The sequence below is a fragment of the Mchenga conophoros genome, linkage group LG5, assembly GCF_057382185.1.
Source record: "Mchenga conophoros isolate Kocher_MC1m ecotype Shallow Benthic linkage group LG5, M_conophoros_male_GT1.1, whole genome shotgun sequence".
Classification (NCBI taxonomy): domain Eukaryota; kingdom Metazoa; phylum Chordata; class Actinopteri; order Cichliformes; family Cichlidae; genus Mchenga; species Mchenga conophoros.
In genome coordinates, this window is record NC_140530.1 from 9105349 (window position 1) to 9118029 (window position 12681).

Here is a 12681-nt window from a genome sequence, read left to right on the forward strand (position 1 = left end):
TTTCCTGTGACAGCCTACAGTAAAAAGAGTGAAAACACCCGTAAAATGAGTTTCAAAGCACTCCTGCAGCATCATCTAAAATGTTTATTCATACTGAATAGATATCAGCATGTGTCGTTGAATGTGTCAGCTGACAAATGATGAGAAACTTTAGTTTAGAGCTGCCAGAAATAAATATATTTCTATTTGATTTTTTTAAACACACAAATAAAACCACAAGGGTAAATGAGTATTCACCTCAAATTATTCAGTACAGGATGTTTTGGTTTGTGATGACACTTCCATTCGGTTTGCCCTGTGATTGATGTCAGAAGTCTTTCAAAACAATAATGTAGAATGCACCACCAGAATCCACCTGAACATTTTTGCAGTTAGCAAGTTGTTTTTGATCAGATGACAGATGGATGATTTTTATCAGATGGTGGCTACGTGCTACTATTGAGAGAACGATTAACAGGCGTTGTATTATTTACTAAACATTTTCGTTATCAGTATTGGGAAATAAGAAAACATATGCAGTGCTAATTCACTTACAGCCACAGAGTTGTTGTTGTTGTTGCTTCACCGGTAAACATTTTAATATGCTAATGATGTTGTGTTGAGGACACCTCCACATAAGGAGTAAACATAGGCGCCTTGTATTTTATCCTCCTTTTGTTAGTTTTTTTGCTTCTTTAGATGGTGTCAGCTAAAGGCATGTTTCTGATATAAAGAGCCCTGTTACTGAAGTTACAGGAGGCAAAGGAGTTTCCTTGCTTTCATGTTGTGAGAGTGAAACCACAGATATTTTTCTGCTTTCTCCACTCGTGCTAATGTAAATGATTTGCATGGAGTTTGTCCCTGCTGATTAAGGCTGTTTGGACTGTTCTTCTTTGGAACCATGCCAATTGAATTTTCTGCCTTCTAACACGCTTGGAGAGTGGGGAATATGGTTCTCATTGGGGCCTGAGGCTTGATCTCCTTCTAGCCTCCCCCAGTCCTTTCACATCACTCTGACAATTAGTAAGCTCGACCATTCCCAAATGACACACGTAATTAAAGAGTTGGCATTATAATTACAATATGCTTATTGTCTGTTTATGGGTTCTGTGAAGTGCATAATGCACTTGGAGATTTCTTTGGTGTAAATGGATTTAGGGCTCTTAATATACTTGGTGGCAAATGTGATTTCATGTGGTTAACATCTTGAAAAACCTCCTTTATCAGCCCGCTGACAGTTGCTCGGTTTGTCACGCATAAAACACAGTTTTGGCTGAAAGAAAAAGGTGGCACCAGAAAAAAAAAAAAAAATTTAGTCATGGGCTTTTAACAGGTACAACAGTAAATGCATGTTAAGTAAATGATGCAATTTATTTCCTTTTTCTCATTGCCAGATTGGCTGCCACGGGACCTCTGCCAGCTTTAAATAAGTGGTACACAGATGGTATTCACATGGTGCCCACTTGGTTACAAAACGGTCCCAGGGAATAAAGCCCTGCCACAACAACCATTAGGTCAGCTGGTGAGCCTGTTGCTTTTGCACTTTGTGTGTACAAATGGGTTAATGTTGTGTCATTGGGCCGAATTCTTTGGTTAGCACGGCTCGTTCTCCGGGCTCCAAAGTGAATTGAAGATGCACTGGTGAAGGCTGGGATAGAGAAGTAGGAGAGAGATCCTCTCCTCTCCTCTCCTCTCCTCTCACTCTGCAGCTGTGCGGGTCTCCAGGCTCGCTGGCTTTTTGGAGAAGTGGTGAACTGTGTCATCTCCAGTCACTAACAACTAACAGCTGCAGCGCCAGCCGCTGCTGCAGATCGAGGGACAATGTGGAACCGATTTTCTAACATAGAGAAATAAATAAACAAACCCTGTGGAAAAAAAGAAACAATACCACAAACAACACACAGCTTATGCAAATGCGGGGAAATGTGTTCGGGAATCGATAAGCCCTATTTGTGTGCAAAGAGACTATAGGACAAGAGTGACCATTTTACCAGAGATCCACATAACCTGTGTGCGCTATTTTATTTGCAAGTGATACCTCAGAATATGTGTTTTTTTCTCCGTTACAGTATATGTCAAAGCTGCACATTATTAGTGTATTTGCTAGTGCGTGTACTCGTAACATACCAGATGTTTGAACTAAAGTTGAAGCAAAGTTTTAGTCACTTGTGGTGAGAAAGGAGTCAAACTTTTAGTGGGCTAAAGGTTGAATATCATAACAAACTGCACACTCACATAGTTAATTAGAGATATTTTTCAGGAAATAGTAAATCTATGTCAGCATCTTAAGCCCTTTTACTTTTGGTCTCATTTGCTGCTCTTATAAATTTGGGCATTCTGAGTGTGGCAAGAAAAATGAAAACTTAACATTGTTTAGCTTTTAATCCCAGTCACCTTGTAATTGTTTCTTTGTCATAAGCAGCTATTAGTATTGCTAGAAAATGGTAATGCTTTGAGAGACTCATCTCTTCCAGAGAATGGCTCTCTATCACACTCTCACATTCTTTTAAAAGGGAAAAGGAAGATGAATTTTGTCCATAAAGGCTGTATCACAAGGGCTTTTTATCCTAAATGGCTCTGGGGATTGTTATCTGTGGGAAGTGTGTCCTGCCTCCGTCGTGTTCAATCAAGTGTCCACTTAGCTGTGACTGGGAGTAATTGTTCCCAAGTGGGCCACACACTGACCTGTTAATGTCTGTGTTGACCCTGTAACCTTGTCAGCACGTCTTAGGGAGGAGTTTAAATCATGTGGATCTCCTCGGTGTCTTTACGCTACCGGGTCAAGTGGGCGTTGGTCCTGAAACACCACTCTCTTGTAATGGTCCCCGGTAGCATGGGTCAGCTAGGGGTGTTCCCAAAGATCGCCTCTTATTAAATGAGGTGCTGGGAGTGCTGTGACTTAATGGGTCAGGCCATTGATCCGATTCACCGCCAGTGTCCCAGTCTCTGCTCTGCGGCCCAGTCGGTGACTTGACTCTAGCTGATTTTAAGTTACACTAAACCAGAGAGCCATCTCACTTTGAATGTATCTTACTGAACCCTTCCCTTGAATTTCAGACTTTACACAGTACACATTCAAGGCAGCAGTGATGTTCACACATGGGCCTCTGCCCAGTCGGAAGATTTAAATAGTCCTGGGTGACAGAGCAAGCTTGAGTGTACGTCTAGAGGAGGATGAAATATAACTTTTAGTTGTTTACTCATAAAGTTGCTTACTCAGTTACATTCATAGAAAGCTATTTCTGATATTTTTGTATGATATATGGATGCACTGATATATAGTCTGATTATGAATTTAGGTCAGTTTTGGCACTGCCGACTAGTATTAGCATATAGATAAATAACCAGAAATTACTAGGATATTGTGGTCGAGTAGTATGTTATTTCTCGAAAAGGAGATGTCCTTGTTTACCAGGAACAAAGAGATAACTAAATAGATACAAAATAAAAAGACTGGAAAATATCATTATTAGCTATTGGCCAAATAGTTTTTTAAACATCAAATCATAAGAGCGCTTGAGAGCTCATGAAATCCCAGTCTATTTGTGATACAGCGCGTAAATCCCATCATATTTGGATCTTCTCATGAAGTCTGAGTGCTGTACTTTTGATGTGGCAAACTTGGCAGCAATCCTTGGCCGAAGTCACAGACTGCCCTCTGTCGTCAAACTTGAAGTTAGGGGACCGTCTGAAAGCAAGTGCTTCAATTGAAGGGCATGGGGACACAATAGAGGAGCCATCAATCCATGAGGGGGGCTGTCTGTTGGGATCAACATTTTTTTGTGAGTAATGACAGGCATGCAACAGAGTAATCAGAAGGGTCTTATCTTGGGCCAATGGTAGGCCCAGGAATGTGGACGGCCTGTGGAAACAGCAGTCGCACTAATGGGGTTAGTTGAATTCCATACTGGTGAATTATGAGGAGCTGGGACGTTTGGGCTGTGGTTTGTTGTGTCTGGTTGGAAAGCTACACCGCTCCACACACAGAGTTATAGATTTGGTTTTTAACACACTTTCTCATAGAGCAGGCCAATTAACTGGGAGCTGCACTGCTTTGCTGTGTTGCTAGAGACACAGCCACATTAAACAGCAAACATGTACACACATATATCATGGGCCAACAAGCCACACATGCAGCCGTGACTCCTGTGACAGGGACAAAACCAGATGTAATCTGTTATGCAGCCTCATTTGCATGATCTGAGTTGTATATGGAAGTCATTAGCCTCTTTCCACTTGTTTATCTGGCTACAGATGAATGCTTTTGAGCTAAACAGGTTTTTAAATAAACTACATGCGTGTCGTGTTACAAGCTATTTTGGAATGTACAAGTGCTGTGACATTTATGTCAAAGACTATACAGTAATATAAAATATGTTACTCATGTTTCTGTTTTACACTCATCAAACCACTCAGAGTTGTGGCATTTTTCTTGTCATATCACGACGGTGATTAACGCCTATTACACAACCTTAATTATCCTTTTGTGTCACCTTGCTTATTTTGTTGTGCGATTTGGTCATGTTCTTTGCTGTTTTTCTTTTTTACATTTACATATTATAAAGTACACGCTGTATAAAATCAATTCAGCGTATTGTTATGTTGATATTGCAAATACTCAAAGGGAATATTGTAACATCTTTACTGGTTTAGGGTGAGACATAAACCACAGATACAAACACTTTTGATATTTTTCATTGTGTACCTGTCATAGTTTCTTATGTGCATGTTCTGATATGAAAGGAAGATAACTTGGTATGCATATAGGCCAAGAGATGCCAACAGGAATCAGTGTGTCATAACTTAACAAATACCTGTGGCTGAAGACCATCACGTTTACTTTTGACATTCCTTATGTCATTTCTGTACGCGTGGGCTTCGCGGACCGGGGTAGGGGCTTTCCCCACCTTTCACTTCCTGTTTGTAATCTTTGTATCTTTCCCCTTCCTTTTCTCTCTCTCTCTCTCTGTTTGTGTCCTCTGTGTGAAACCCCCGTGGTCCTGCCTTCAAGACCGTAAGCTGAAGTCTGATTGGAGGAATGGCGTGCCAGTCGACCCTGCACCAGTGATCAGGGTATGTGTCAGTCCTCCCACTATAACTCTTCTCTTACTGCATACAGTAATGTGCCTGCTGTTTGTCTGTGAAGTGTCTTCAAAGCACTGTAAGATGTGACTTTTCGGCTTACGTGTTTCAAGCCATAATTTGTTTGAAACACATCCCAACAGAATATCGTCAGTTTTTTAGCAGTTTCACTGTTAGGCTTCACTGGCTACTAAGCACAGATGTGAATAATAGAGACACAAATAGTCCCGGAGAGAGTTTACTGTTTTGGGGAAAATATCTAATTTTAGTGACCATTATTGCAATTATTTTAAATAAATAAACTTCAGCTCTGCATCTGTGAGGACTGGTCCCAGGCTTCTAAACTGCTGCCCCACTTGTCCAGATTTTGCCAGCAGTTTAAAAAAGGCTGCTCTTGTAAGTGGCTGTTTTCCCAGATGGAGAATCAGGACAGTCAATCAGGGGTACTTCACTACCCCCTATTCCTGGAGGTCCCAATTCAGACCTTTTAAATGGAAACTCTTAAAACAATGATATGATATTGTTCGATTCAAGTATGAAGGATAATAATACAAAAGTTTAACCATGATTTGGGTAACATTTTGAGGGTGAAGTTGTAATTCTAGCTGTTCTGGCCATTACAACCATTTAAAATGTCCTTATATTATCTTCTTGAAACAGTGAGGTGATTAACTGAATAATAATAGTTGACACCTGATTTTTGGATGAATTCAGAAAGAGTATAAAAGCATAAAAATTCACAGCTTCCTAAATATTTGCTGGTTTTCAGAGTCTTCTGTGAAAGTAGCTTAAATCTTTGTATCTTTGGGTTTTGGATTGCTGGTCAGACAAAACATGACACGTCCTTGAGCATCAGAACTTGATAATGGGAATTGTTTGCATTTTGTTAGAGATAATAAAATTAGCTGTTTCTCTGCTAGTCTGAAAGAATAACACAAATGACTGCTTTAATATATTTAAAAAAAAGCCTTTTCTTCTTCCAGAAAAATCCATACTTTTTGTTTTCGTGAATGTTATGTCCAGAAGTTTTTAGTGCCCCATTATAACAACAGTCTAAAATCAATAAATTGTTTAATATCTGTTAATGCAGCACGTCACGCGCCGTTTAAACGTTGCACCATCTGCTGCTTTCTGTTTGTGACTCTCCTTTGTTTTTTAATATCTTTGGTGTGAAGTAGTCTTTCCATCCCTCTTCTCACCTCTGTCTGCCCCGGGAGCCCTGATTGGCTGAACACTTTCTGCACTATAGTCTGGCTGCTTGCCAGCCATACTGCCAGTGGCTGCCGTGCCCCCTGATCAGAAGAGAATGTGACATTTGTGCAGAGGTAATGGAATCTGCGTGCAATTAAATCTCTGACTGTGAAGAGGAGTCTATCTCCTCCTGCTCCCCCCATCTCCTGCCATTCCCAGCAGCAGGGGGGGTCAGGCACGATGATGAAACCATCCCAGCAGGCCCCTTCGCTGCACTCTGTTTCCCAATCTCCATGTCAGGTTGTATTTTTTAACTTTGCCGCACTAGACCTGCCTCTATCTGGCAATTAATTGCAGAAAATGTCAGTTAGGAATCTCTCCAAATATTGTATAAAAATTAATATTCAATTAGAAAGATTACGTTACACGGCGGTAACATTACCAGCGTTGTGGTGAATACTGCTGCAGGTGACAGTTGTTATTTAGTCGTGAGCGTTGTTGGGTAGTTAAGCATGGTTGGATGTGTTCTTTTCTTAGACGACTGGCACAGAGCGAGAAAGAGAGGCAGAGGGCAGATTCATGCATGGATGAGAAAAGGGTCATATCTCTCTGCTCCTCTTTCTCTACTGGCCTGCCACTACACTTAACGCCTCATTTGTGGGCTTTGTGGCCAATGGCTTGAGTCTGCTATCCGTTGCCATAAAAGGCAGTTTTTTCCTCTCTGCTGATGGGGCACTTGCTTGTGGGTTAATACCAGACCCCCACTACAGGCAGACTCATATCTAATGGATAATGGATATGCATATCCCCATCAGGACTGCTCATAAACATAAAACTCGCTGCTGCCATTGTATTGGTGGAGCTAGCTGAGAAGAACAGAGCAGCACCATGTGAGCATTTCCCTTGAACTTGTGTAGGAGTAGTTCATATCTGTGTTCCTTGTCCTCACAGGGTGGACCGAGATGCAGGATATCCAGGTCAAGGTTTGGCTAAATCCTCCCTTGTTGTTCACACCCTGTGTAGGTCTGTCCTAAAGGCACAATCTAAGGCTATACCTCCCTGCAGATCGGCCACTCGATCAACTACATAATGTGATTATTGAAATGGGAATTCATCTTCCTGTTCCTTCGAACAATGAAAGATTACAGTTTATTTTTTCACGTTCTGCTGCTGAGTGTCAGAGCCCAGCTTTAATGTGACTGGTTTCCTGTCACAGTTGACTCTTCTTTTCACGTTCAGCTTTCTCTGGTAATGTATTTTGTCATGATGAATTATTAATATCAGCGCTGGTTGAAGGGAGTGTTGTCTCAGAAAATATGAGAGTCACTCTGTTTCTTTGTATTCCTGCAACCAAGGGTTAATTTACACCAACAATCAAATGAACCTTCCCATTTCCTTGCTGCCGTATGGATCGTGCTGAAAAGCTGCTGGTCTTAACTTTATTCGCTAACATCCTGCTAAACATCAGAGAGAGCCATTCCTGTTTTCCTCTGTTACAGATGGCTTTGGTGTGTTTTGCGATAAAGAGAAAAAGGCTTTGCTCGGAGAAGGAGACAGAAGAGGCTTACGCCATTAGTGTCATTCGAATGGTGAATTAGATCAGACTGACAGATAGATGCGGAAAATTGTTTTAATTGTATAATTATCTCTGGTTAGCCACTTATGCGGAAAAGTGCTGTGATGTGGGTGAAGGCCAGGGAAGAGCACATTTTGGCCTTTATGTGCTTATTTTGTCTTTGCACAGCAAATGAACAACAATTGGGGGTCCTAAGGATAAAACATAAACACACCCAAACGCACAGACACTCACACTCCCCCTGGGCAGGTTGAGACGTGTTCATTGAAATGCTGCCCTTTAAAGTAATGTGTCTGGCCAGTGAGCCTTCTCCTCAGGCAAAGAGGAAGGCGCCTATAACTGTCTGCTGAAGATGGCACAGCTTAGCACAAGTGTAACAGCTATGCACAACATTCGGAGGAGAAGGAGAGGCTGAATATATTTGTGGCATGCCTAACCGCATTCAGCTGATTTCTGATCGGATGCAAAATAGTAGACTACGCGCAGATGGCAGTAAATATGTGGCTTAATAACTGCCGCCTGCTTTGTGCATTTTTTTCTTTTGTAAAACATTCCCATGAAAGAGTTTGCATGAAGCTCCTATCTTCAACTGCCAATTTGGTTGGAAAATATTGCTGTTTTAAACAGTGACGACTTACTGTTGCAACATGTGCTGCTGCGTAGCGTCCGATTTATTAACGTAGTCCTAATTTGTTAATTCTTTTTCACTTAGATCATTATTTTAATAGTTTTGGACAGAAGCAATCTACCATTCCATCCTTTGGGCAAACATTGTCATTACTGTTGAAGTGTCAGCTGCTTTTACTGAATACTGCTGCTGTTTTAAAGCTTCTGTAGAGGTCTTGGGTTCAGATTTAAAGAAAATGTCCTGATCTTAATTCCAGCAGACTTTATCATTGAAAGAATTTGATCCAGTTTTCTAAAATACCTAATGCTCTGTTTGGTGTCCTCTAAATGTACAATTTTTATTACATTTTCATAGAGATAAAAGCATCCTGGCTGTAGCATATAGTCTTATTTTGACAGATCAGTTTCTGAGTGATTTTTTTTCTAGCCCGGTGGGCAAAGCTAAGCCCAGGCCAAACACTGATGCGCTGCAGTCAGCAGCTGCATGCCATTTTCAGCTCAGCTCATTCAAGTGTAATAAAACAATGCAAGAAGTGCTGGAGGATTGCGGCCCTGGATGCTCTCGCTCTTGAAATAGGACCACCTTTCGGGCAACCGTATAAACAGTAAGGGGAGCTGCTATCCTGTGAGTTTCTGTCGTTCATTTAATTCATCGGGCGTTCCTGTTCCTGCTGTGTCCCCGATCAGAAATATTTGATTATGTAACAGGCCTGGTGGTTTGTAATCGTATCAAGAAAGACCTTCAATAGTTAATCAAAAAATGAATGTTTGCACACTGCACCAGTCTCGAAATCCACAGCGATTCATGGACTGCGAGCTTGTCATGTCTCAGTTGTTACCTTCGTCATGCTCCGTTGTTCAGTTGCATCTCCTGTTATAATGCACAGGGGATTAGCAGGTAACAAGGCAGCAGCACTCCTCTGAGGATGTTGCGCGTGGCTTTGAATGTCTCACACAATACAACATAAATGAGGCGGGGGGTGGGTGTCCCACCAAATGGTGATTTCCCAGCTACACAGGGAGCCTCCTCCTGGATAATGTGGTAATGAAAGGTGACAGGAAGGACTCAGGGTCTGGAACGAAGCCGGGGCAGCTGGTCAGAGCAGGAGTATAGGAAGTAGTGCGCACCCGGGCTAAAGTGCAGCGAGAAGCAAATTAAAGCTCATATCTGCCATCTCCCTCGCCTCCCTGCACTTTCCTGTTTGGACTTGAAGGTGATTGGGAGCCAAGGCGGTGACAGTTGACGGAAGTTGCGCGGAGGAGAGAGTATTTATTTACAGTGAGATGCAGCGATGCTTGTTCAGGATGCGGTTTCACGCAGGATGTGCACCCCCTTCTCCACCACCACCACCACACACACAGACACACACCTCCTCCCATCTTTCTCATCTCCACCCTTACACTACAATCCCCAGGTTTGATCAAGAATGGGAAGTGGGTTATTGGAGAGGAGGGGCTGGCCTGCTGCAAGCCAGGCAGCCTGCATTGTGTAAGAGGCTGGGTCTGGATCCAGCCAGCAGAGAGCTCACTCAGCATGTCTTCCTGCCTAACCCAGGAGGTGGTACCAAAGTCAACATGGGTCACTGAAAAAAAGGAGTGTGTGAAGCACTAAGATTGTATTGTGTGACAGAGATTTTCTTGAGGTGTTACATAATCTAATTTAAAAAAAAAAAGGCAGTGAACAAAACGGAGCCTGTGAGAAAAGCTTACATTTAAAAGAGTGTGTGTTTTAAGAAAGTTCAAATGAGTGTGTCAGGTTCCCTTCCAGGAATTCTACCTTGTAAAGCAGGGGTGGGCAGGTAAGGGTGGGGGTGGGGGTGTAAATCCCAATAATTACACTGTACACTGGTTGAAGTGCAATTACCATTGTTGTCACCCTATAATACACTATTCACTATTTTAGTAAACTGCTCATTTTAAAACATGCAAGTGTGTGCAACATCCTTTCATACCACCCAGGAGGAAATATCCTGAAACTATTAGTTGATTAGTCAGATAAAAGTGAACCTGCTGCAGGCACACCTTTTTTGCTTTTTCATTAGATTCCAACTTCGGCTTTCGTCTGGTAGGATATCAGATGGTAAGCATGTGAGTGTGTTGAAAAGGTGAGCCGTTCTGATCTCTGCTCACTAGCTGTCATGTCGGCATTAATCCGTCCAAAGTTTCAAAGGCAGGTTTTATGACCCGCCTTACGGCCTCATCTGTGTGGACAGCAGCATCTAAACTCTGGAGAACCTGCCACATAAAATCCACATCTGTTAAAGCCTAAATTGTAAAACAGCCCCCACATGTCCAGGCAGTGTTGAGTTAATAATATACTTAAAGTACAGCTCCCTGCAGCAACGGCAGCCATTGTCTTACATTCGCTTCTTTGGGCAAGACTTACAGCTTTTTGAATGCCTTTTTGGACCTTCACAGACTATTTGTTTTTTTGTTTTTTTTAATGTTTTTGACAAGTAAAGTTTAGTAGTCAGTCTTGTAGATTTATCAAAATTGAATTTGTAACAACCAAGTGCTGAAACCAACTGAATCTACTTTTACTTGTAGTGTAGTTAAAGATCAATATGAAAACGACAGACAATTTTTATTAAATCAGAAGTAGGATTAGAAAGCAAAAGCAAGTATTATTCTCAGTCTTGAGGTTTGCCACCACTGTCCAATATATAAAGGATGATTAACACATCTGTGGGTGATGCAATTTAAACAGCAGTTGTCATTACAGATACACAGTTGCTACACACACGTTTGTCGTCACAGTCTCTAAAAGAGGAAGTATTGCTTCTCCTCGCTGGTGAATTCAATCATTGCTTCCATCAGTGCTCTCAGAAGTCAAATGTACTGCGCGTTAACAAGTGCTTTCTGTGCTTCTTTTATCCCTTTTAGTTAGCCGTGTGCTAGTCATTTCTGTCGTGGGACACATCTTCAAATCTGTGAAGGTAGCTATTGACCTGACAGGAGCAGCATGTGGATGTGACTCACATATACAACAACATAAATTTCAGTACTGATTTGAGGTTTCTTCAAAGGCATCTGGCAAATAACCTAAGGGAGAACCACAGTGCGGCAGTCGAGGGGGAAAGATACATTTAGAATAACCATGAAAAGCAGACATTGTTGGTGGGAGGGCAGATGAGTAATGTAAGATAACCAGTTACCACATAGTTCTTTTTTAGGTGTCTCGTGTCAATGACTTCAGAACGTTGAGGATTTATTTAAATTAACAAGGTACAATTGACAGAAAATACATTTTAAATGTTATGTGACTCAGTAGCTAGAGCTATCGTGTATTCTACATGTGTTTGATAAATTGGTTTCACACAGTGAAGTAAGTGTAGGCACAAGTAAAAAGCTAAAAAAGTTTGGTGTCAGAAAGCTTTTTATTGTTATTTTTACTTTTGGCTCTGTGTGATGTCAGGTAGAGGGGATATTTTTGATATTGTCTTCTAACAAAGTACAACTGTGGCTATTACTACAGGTCCACCCACCCGCTATTTATGACAGTTGGGGGGAGGGGTACATGAAGATTATTTTGAAGTGTACAAAAACTGTTTTACTAGAGAATAAGAACAAAAAATATGCAGCTCAAAATGAGCAGAATTGTGAATTAATTAAAATTAGTGAATTAAAATTCACTAATGCATTACAGCACAAGTGATTTGATCTAAAAGTCTTGACATAAATAGGCAATGGCTGAAAGTCTAGGACTTTCTGTCTGTGCTTTTGTAATATCTGTATTTATGGGGGTAAAAAGAATTTGCAATAGCAATATACTGCAAAGTTTATTTCCATTCACAAACCAAACATTCCCTCTTTAAAAAAGTGTATTTTAGCAACATTAGGAAGTTCAAATAGTCATATAGTATTGTTAAATGCTTTTATCGGGTCGGCAGACTCAGCAACAACACTTGTAACTGCTCTAGACGCAGAGGGAGCAGTCTTAAAGTGTTTTTATTCATCTATGGCAGTGTATGTAATAGATGATGACAGCCTGGTCACCTCTTCCTTCAATTGGTTTGGATTTTCTATTTACTGCTATACACAATGCTGTGTATAGTTGGGTCTTAGACTAATTGATGTTTTGGAAGATGAGTCCAATTGGATGAGTCATTAGGCCTATTACCAGAGTTTTATTAAATGCCCCCACCCAAAAGGGGGGAAAAAGTCCGCTCTGGAATATTTCCTTCCTAGAATAACAGGCGCTTGGATTGGTAAAAGGCAGATAATAT

The 12681-nt window shown here is 41.2% G+C and overlaps 1 protein-coding gene across 8 annotated transcripts in view; it reads left to right on the forward strand.

Moving 5' to 3' along the window:
* foxp1b (forkhead box P1b) overlaps window positions 1-12681 on the forward strand; it is a 155970-nt gene that overhangs the window by 13039 nt on the left and 130250 nt on the right. For 6 of the 8 annotated variants that reach the window (XM_085273056.1, XM_085273069.1, XM_085273055.1 and 3 more), the window contains exon 3: window positions 4991-5052. The exons of the other annotated variants lie outside the window; for them this stretch is intronic. The gene's annotated coding sequence lies outside the window, so the exon portion shown is untranslated. The remainder of the gene's footprint in view (window positions 1-4990; window positions 5053-12681) is intronic. 8 annotated transcript variants of the gene reach the window in all.